Consider the following 7,795-nt stretch of genomic DNA (forward strand, 5'->3'; position numbering starts at 1 on the left):
GTATCTCTGCCAACTTGGCAAGTGAATCCTGCTTAGCTTGCTGGGCTTGGAGTGACAAGACTACATTCAGCAGATCTTTGAGTCCCTTGACTTCGTTGAGAAGTAGAGTGACCTGGGAGAGCTGAGTTGTCTCAGGAATTGAAGATCCAGCAGCAGGCGAAGCGGAGTGTTGAAGATCGTGGATGAGTGCTTGCACTGAGTCAATGAGCTTTTTGCCGGACTCAGTGGCATCCCGATGTACATCAGTATGACCAGAAGAAGGTGGAGTGAAGGGAGTACCCTGGTCAGTGACTGGATGACTTGGCTCAATCTGCACTTGAGTTGGAGGTAAGGTTGATTGATCAGCAGAGAGGTTGGTGATGGAAGTCATAACCCGAACACTGTCAGTGCTGACGGCAGAAGGATGAGGAGTCAGCACCATGCTTGAGGAAACAGCATGGACAGTGCTTGGTTCAACCTGACTTGTTGAAGTGGTGGAAGTGGTATGCTCGGCATGTTCCTGTTGAGAAGAAACAGAGGCTTGTTTTTCCAACGGCGTTGTAGTAGAGGAAGTTGAGGGCCGTTTGAAAAATTTTAATTGGACGGTAGAAGGATCCTTTGTTGTCTTGGAGAGGACAAGTTCAGGAATAGTCGGTGATTGCTCATGAAGTTCACTGACCGACACCTCACTGGCCTTAACCAGCTTCCTCCTTCTACGTGGTGGAGTGGAAGTAGGAGCAGCTTCGTCTGAGTGAGTGGAAGTAGTTTCCTTTTCCTCAGTATTGGTCTGGTCAGCTTGATCAACTTGCTCAACTTGCTCAACTCCAGCAGCTAACTCGGTGTCAGTTTGCACAGCTCCACACTCTAACCCAGTGTTAGCATTTTCAACCTCGATTTCGCTGTCATACTCTTCAGACTCCTCAGCGTCATCCTGACCGCTGGCTTCAGCTTCTTCTTCAGCAGTGCATTCTCCATCAAGTTCTTCCTCAACTTGGGAGATGAAGTGGTCATCTAACTGGACCTCAGTTTCCTCAACATCAGTACCCTGGCATTGAGTGAAATGAGAATCACTAGGTACAATAAAGTCGGTTGGTATAACGTCCAGAGGTGCCAGTGTTGAAGTCTTTTGCTTCTTCTGAGGAAGCTCAACAGCTTTCTCAGTTCCAGGCTCACCTTGCCTGGTTCTCTTCTCAGCTGACTTACCAGTTGACCTTTGCCTCTTCACTAGAGACTCAACGTTTTTAGAAGGAGTCTCAGCAGATTTCCTCTTGCGAGAAACTGGGGCCTTAGTTCTTCGCCCTTTCTTTGGCTCAGAAGTTTCCTCAGCTTGGCCAACATCAGCAGCAGCAGCAGCAGCAGCTTTACCTTTCTTCAAAGGCTGTCCAAACTTTAGTGCCCTCAGCGAGGCAGCTGTGATCTTGGTTCCTCTGAAAGATTCCTCACCTTCGAGGTCAATCTTGTGATCAAGAAGAATTCGAGTTATGAGTGACCCAAGTCTCATCGTACCCGTGCTACGTAGGAACCCAGCAACTAAGAAGACCGGCATGTTGATGGGGGTGTACGTCAGCATGTGCCATATGAAGCACTGTTCAAAGTTGGTTGCTGATGTAGTGCAGTTGATCTTTGGGTAAATGAAATAGCTCAGCATGTAGTGAGACATCTTCTGGTGCTGTCCCATTGAAGATGCTGAGATCTCTCCTGAGTGACCCTCAGGTTTGCAGAAGGTATGGACGTAGTTGGTTTTGTCCTGATCTTCTGACTTCCTCAGCCTTACTCCCTCAGTTTTGAGCTGGAGGAGATTTCCTATGTACAGAGGGTTGATGAAGATGGTTTTCCCTTTTACTTCAGTGCTTAGGTAGTCGGCGGAGTCACTGGCAACCTTGAGGTTGTGGTAAAATTCTCTTACTAGGTCAGGATAGGTCTCATCCCTGACCGAGAACAGCCCAGTCCATTCGTTCTTTGCTATCCATTCGGCAAATGGCTGTTCGTTCTGTACAAAGTGCTCCGAAACCCATCTGGAGGGTTCTACCTTCCATTCAGATATATTGTCGAAGACCTTGGAGTAGGTCCTGATCTTAACAGCTTTCTCTTTGCCAGAAGTTTGGCCAGTTTTACCCTTGCTCGGTGTAGAAGGGTTTTGTGATGGTTCATCGGAGCTGGACTTTTGGTGGCCGGCACCGGAGATTTTGAAAGATAACTTAGTCATTCTTCGGAGATGGAGGAATTAGAGGAATTTGAAAGAAAAGAAGTTCTAAGTGATTTCTTTGCCTTAAGAATTGATTAAGCGTAAAGAGTAAAAGATGGGGAAATACCCATAATTTATAGACGAAATGAACGGTGTGGATCTTAATCGAATCCATGTGTCAGATTTGCCTTGGGATCATATACCGACAATGATCCTGGCATTTATGACACATTACGGCGAATACGTCATCCTAGGCTATACGCGTGCTTTGCATTTATGCAAATGGATTAATCACTCAGTATTTAGAATGTCAAGCGTTTGATATTCTGAGTGGTCAGTGCATTATTTAAGGATGATTTGAAGTTCAAGTTCTAAACTAATTTACTCAGTGTGCAAGTTTACTCAGTATTGTATATTCAGTCAGTTTCAATGAGATACTCAGCAAACAAAGAAAAATCATTCAGCATGTAATTCACTCAACATTCGTATTCATTTAGCACAGGAATTTACTGAAGAGGATTAAACATACCAATTGCTTCTCTCAGTATGCTGAACTGCTCACGGGCCAGTGGCTTCATGAAGATATCAGCAAGCTGTTCGTCCGTTGGGACAAAAGTCAGCTTGATCTCACCCTTGAGTACATGGTCTCTAATGAAGTGATGTCTGATGCTGACATGCTTCATTCTGCTGTGTTGAATTGGGTTCTTGGACAGATCAATTGCACTTTTGTTGTCACATTTGACCTCAATTGTCTTCGTTTGAACACCATAATCTTCAAGTTGTTGCTTGATCCATAGGACTTGAGCAACACAATGACCAGCAGCAATGTACTCAGCTTCAGTGGTGGACAAGGCTACTGACGCCTGCTTTTTGCTGAACCAGGATACAAGACAGCTTCCTAAGAAGTGGCATCCTCCAGAGGTGCTTTTACGTTCCAGCTTATCTCGTCCATAGTCAGCGTCAGTGTATCCGATAAGTGTAAAATCATGAGTATTTGGATACCACAAACCTGCGTTCACTGAGTTTTGCAAATATCTAAGGATTCTTTTTACAGTAATGTAATGAGATTCCTTAGGGTTAGATTGATATCTAGCACAGTAGCATACTGAAAACTGAATGTCCGGTCTACTGGCTGTTAAGTAAAGTAGAGAGCCTATCATACCTCGATATAACTTGCTGTCTACTGACTTACCATTCTCATCAGCGCAGAGGACAGTGTCAGTGCCCATATGAGTGGATATTGGCTTGCAATTTTCCAAGTCATATTTCTTTAAGATCTCCTTGGCATATTTGGCTTGACTGATAAAGATGCCATTCTTTCCTTGTTTAATTTGAAGACCGAGGAAGAAGTTGAGTTCTCCCATCATAGACATTTCAAACTCAGTCTGCATTTGTTTGCTAAACTCCTTGCACATTGATTCGTTAGTTGCACCAAATATTATATCATCAACATAAATTTGGGCCAGCAGGGTATCTTTACCCTTTTTCTTAATGAATAAGGTTGTATCAGCTTTGCCCCTGACGTAATTTCTAGTCAGCAGGAAACTGGTCAGCCTCTCGTACCAAGCACGTGGTGCTTGCTTGAGGCCGTACAGAGCCTTTTTGAGTTTGTAAACATGGTTTGGGAACTTAGGGTCCTTAAAACCTGGAGGTTGATTTACATAAACCTCCTCGTTTATAACTCCATTAAGAAATGCACTTTTGACATCCATTTGGAATAATTTAAAATTCATGTAAGATGCATATGCACATAATATTCTAATTGCCTCTAGCCTTGCCACTGGGGCAAAGGTCTCACCGTAGTCTATACCTTCTTGCTGACTGTAGCCCTGAGCTACAAGCCTTGCTTTGTTCCTGACTACGTTTCCTTGTTCGTCCATCTTGTTCCTGAAGACCCATCTTGTTCCGATGGTCTTTTGACTCTTTGGATGAGGCACTAGCTCCCATACATCATTTCTTCGAAATTGATCGAGCTCCTCTTGCATTGCGTTCATCCAGAATTCATCGTACTCAGCTTCAGCGAAATTCTTCGGTTATTGTACTGAGACGAAAGCAACATTGCTGAGGTACTTCCTGAGTTGATTCCTCATCATCAGGGTATTCCCAGCAGAATCAAGGATTGCACTTTCGGAGTGCCCTCTTGGAATCCTTATTTCTTTGGGTAGATTTATGTCTTGTGCTGTTCCTGTTTCAACAATCTCTGCAGAAGTAGATGGGTCAGTAAAAGTAATCTTAGGTTCACTCTTACTCTTGGTCAGCCTTTTCGTGAATGACTCAGTAGCTGGTTCTGGGTCAGCGATGGTTACTGAGTTTGGATCATCTTCGGTCAGCGGCTGGTATATACCTGCAGGGTCAGTTTCATCGAACTCTACATGTATTGACTCTTCTAACACTTGAGTTCGCTTATTAAAAACTCTGTATGCTTTGCTGTTTGTTGAGTAGCCCAAAAAGATAGCCTCATCAGCTTTTGAATCAAACTTTGCTAAGCTATCTTTGGTATTTAAAATAAAACATCTACAGCCAAAGGCACGAAAGTATCCAATATTGGGCTTTCGTCCTTTCCAAAGTTCATAGGGGGTTTTCTTTAATATAGGTCTAACTAGAGCCCTATTAAGAATATAGCATGCTGTGTTAACAGCCTCTCCCCAAAAATACTTTGGAAGCCTATGCTCATCCAGCATTGTCCTGGCTATTTCAACCAGAGTTCTGTTCTTCCTTTCCACAACCCCATTTTGCTGAGGTGTTCTAGGAGCAGAAAAATTGTGGTCAATGCAGCTGGCTTCACAGAATTCAACAAACTTTTGGTTTTTGAATTCTCCACCGTTATCACTACGGATATGAGCTAATTTTAGGTCTTTTTCATTTTCAATTTTTCTAACCAAATTTGAAAATGTCTCAAAGGTCTCATCCTTGCTGGTCAGCAAGATGACCCACGTATACCGAGAGAAGTCATCTACAATGACCAAGGAAAATCTTCTTCCACCCAGACTCAGCGGCTGGACTGGACCAAAGAGATCCAAGTGTAGCAACTCTAACGGACGTTTAGTTGAGACAATGTTTTTACTGTGAAAAGATTGTTTGGTTTGTTTTCCAGCTTGACAAGCGTGGCATAATTGATCTTTTTGAAATTTAAGTTCGGGCAGTCCCTCAACCAATTTCTTTCTTGCTAGTTTGGCCAGGAGGTCCATGCTTACATGACCAAGTCTCCTGTGCCATAGCCAGGAATTTTCTTCCTTTGTTACTAAGCACACAGTTTTTGAAAACTTTTTCTCTAAGTCTAGCATAAAGACATTATCTATCCGAGGGGCAATTAAAATTAACTCATTTGTTTTACCCTCGTATATTTTACATCCAGTAGCATCAAATATAACTTTTCTCCCATTCTCACATAGCTGAGCTACGCTGAGTAAGTTATATTTGAGTCCGCTGACTAGGGAGACAGATTCAATAGTAGGATTACCTCCGATGGTTCCTGAGCCTACTATCTTACCCTTCTTGTTGTCTCCAAAACTTACGCTCCCTCATCGTTTACGTTCAAACGTGATGAACTGAGTTTCATCACCCGTCATATGCCTTGAGCATGCGCTGTCAATATACCACATCTTTGACTTCTCGGCACATCTCAGGCTTACCTGCATTGTAACTAGTTACTTTTAGGTACCCAATTCTTTTTGGGTCCTGACTTGTTAGGTGCAACAGGTATAGCATCATATTTTATTTTATGGCGACATACATGGACAGTATGGCCATTCTTTCCACAGAAGTCACAACTGACCTTCTGTTTAGGATTTTTTACTGACTTGTCAGCACCCCAGTGCTGAGCGTGCCAGCACACTTTAGTAGTGTGTCCTAACTTCCCACAAAAGTCACACTGGACTTTTCGCTGGGGATTCCATCTCTGCTGAGTACCGTGGTACTGAGTTCTCAGAGGAATGTTATTTTTCTTAGGAACCTTTAATTGGTTCTGGATGGTTGTGACGTCCTTTCTCAGTTTCTTTGAAACTGACTGGACTTTAGATACATACTCATGCATGATCTTCATGCAGAGTCGAATTGTCCTAAAGAAGGTATCTGAGGTCACTCAGTTTGACCTCTTCCACTTCGTCACAGCGCCTGCTGAGTGCTCTAACCTTTTTTATTACACTTCTTAACAAGTGTATAGAGATCACTCAGGGCATTAACCATATCGTTTCTGAACTGGGGAAGAGAAATTACCTCATTTGATTGCTCTTCATCATCTGATGTGATGGATGGGTCAGCATGCTCAGAGACGCATGGCTCAGCAAGTTCGTCAGCCATAAAGCATATCTTCGCTGACTCGGTGGCCTCAGTTTCTGTTGATGAAGATTCATCACTGTCACTCCAAGTAGCCACCATTGCCTTCTTCCCACTCTTCTTGTCTTTCCTCAGCGTGGGGCAGTTTGACTTAATATGGCCAGCTTGATGGCACTCAAAGCATGTAATGGGCTTTGAGCTGTCCTTTCTGTATTTGCTGTCGCTTGAGTCAGCCTTATATTATCAAACTTTTTGTAAGGCTTTTCAGAATATTTATCGTTCTTCCTGAACAGCCTCTTCATCTTTCTTATGAACATGGCCATCTCCTCATCATCAGTTGAACTCCCGTCAGTGGAGTCAGCCTTCATGACAAGTGACTTCTGCTTTTTGTCATCAGATTTTTCCTTCACCTCAAAGTTTTTCATGGATATCTCATGGGTCAGCAATGAACCGATGAGTTCGTCATATTTGTAGGTGGTTAAATCCTGAGCTTCCTCAACTGCTGTCTTCTTTGCTTGCCAGTCTTTTGGAAGACTCCTGAGTATCTTTTTGACTTGTTCTTCCTCAGTGAAGATTTTCCCAAGTCTTTTGAGCTCATTAATGATGTTGGTGAACCTTGCGTTCATGTATGAAATGCCCTCATCATTGTTCATCTCGAACAGCTCGTACAGTCTCATCTGCTGATTCACCTTGGATTCTTTTACTTTGTTTGTTCCCTTGTAGGTGACTTCCAGCTTCTTCCAGATCTCTTGTGCCGACTCACATCCTGAGATTTTGTTATATTCTGCAGCATCGAGCGTATAGTGAAGCATATTGATAGCCGAAGCATGGTTTTGAAGCTTCTTAAGATCATCCTTTGTCCATTTGGCCTCAACTTTTATAACTGTTTGGCCAGCCACAACCTTAACAGGTACAAACGGCCCTTGGACTATAGATAGCCAGGCACTCATGTTTGTAGCCTGAATGAAGTTTTTCATCCTATTCTTCCAAAAGGTATAGTTTGACCCGAAGAATAGGGGAGGCCTAGTAATGGACAGCCCCTCAGGCAGTATTTGAGTTGTTTGGTTTCCAGGGAGAAACCGAGTGCTGTTTTCGCCCATGGTAGGGATCAGCTCAAGGTTGTTAGACCTTTTACAGTGAGCTTTTGAGGCTCTGATACCACTTGTTGGTCCCTTGTTTAGTTGCAAGAATAGTTCCAAGAGGGGGGTTAGGAACTATTTAAACTTTTTACAGTTTAGGCAGACTTCTTTTTATAAAGAAAAAGATTTGAACAGCGGCACTGAGTAAACAATAAGATACTGGCTTAGTCAACAGGTGACTAGGTCAGTTTCTTAGCTTGAGTCAGGAAATAGCACT

Source organism: Euphorbia lathyris, chromosome 1, assembly GCF_963576675.1.
Source record: "Euphorbia lathyris chromosome 1, ddEupLath1.1, whole genome shotgun sequence".
Lineage (NCBI taxonomy): Eukaryota > Viridiplantae > Streptophyta > Magnoliopsida > Malpighiales > Euphorbiaceae > Euphorbia > Euphorbia lathyris.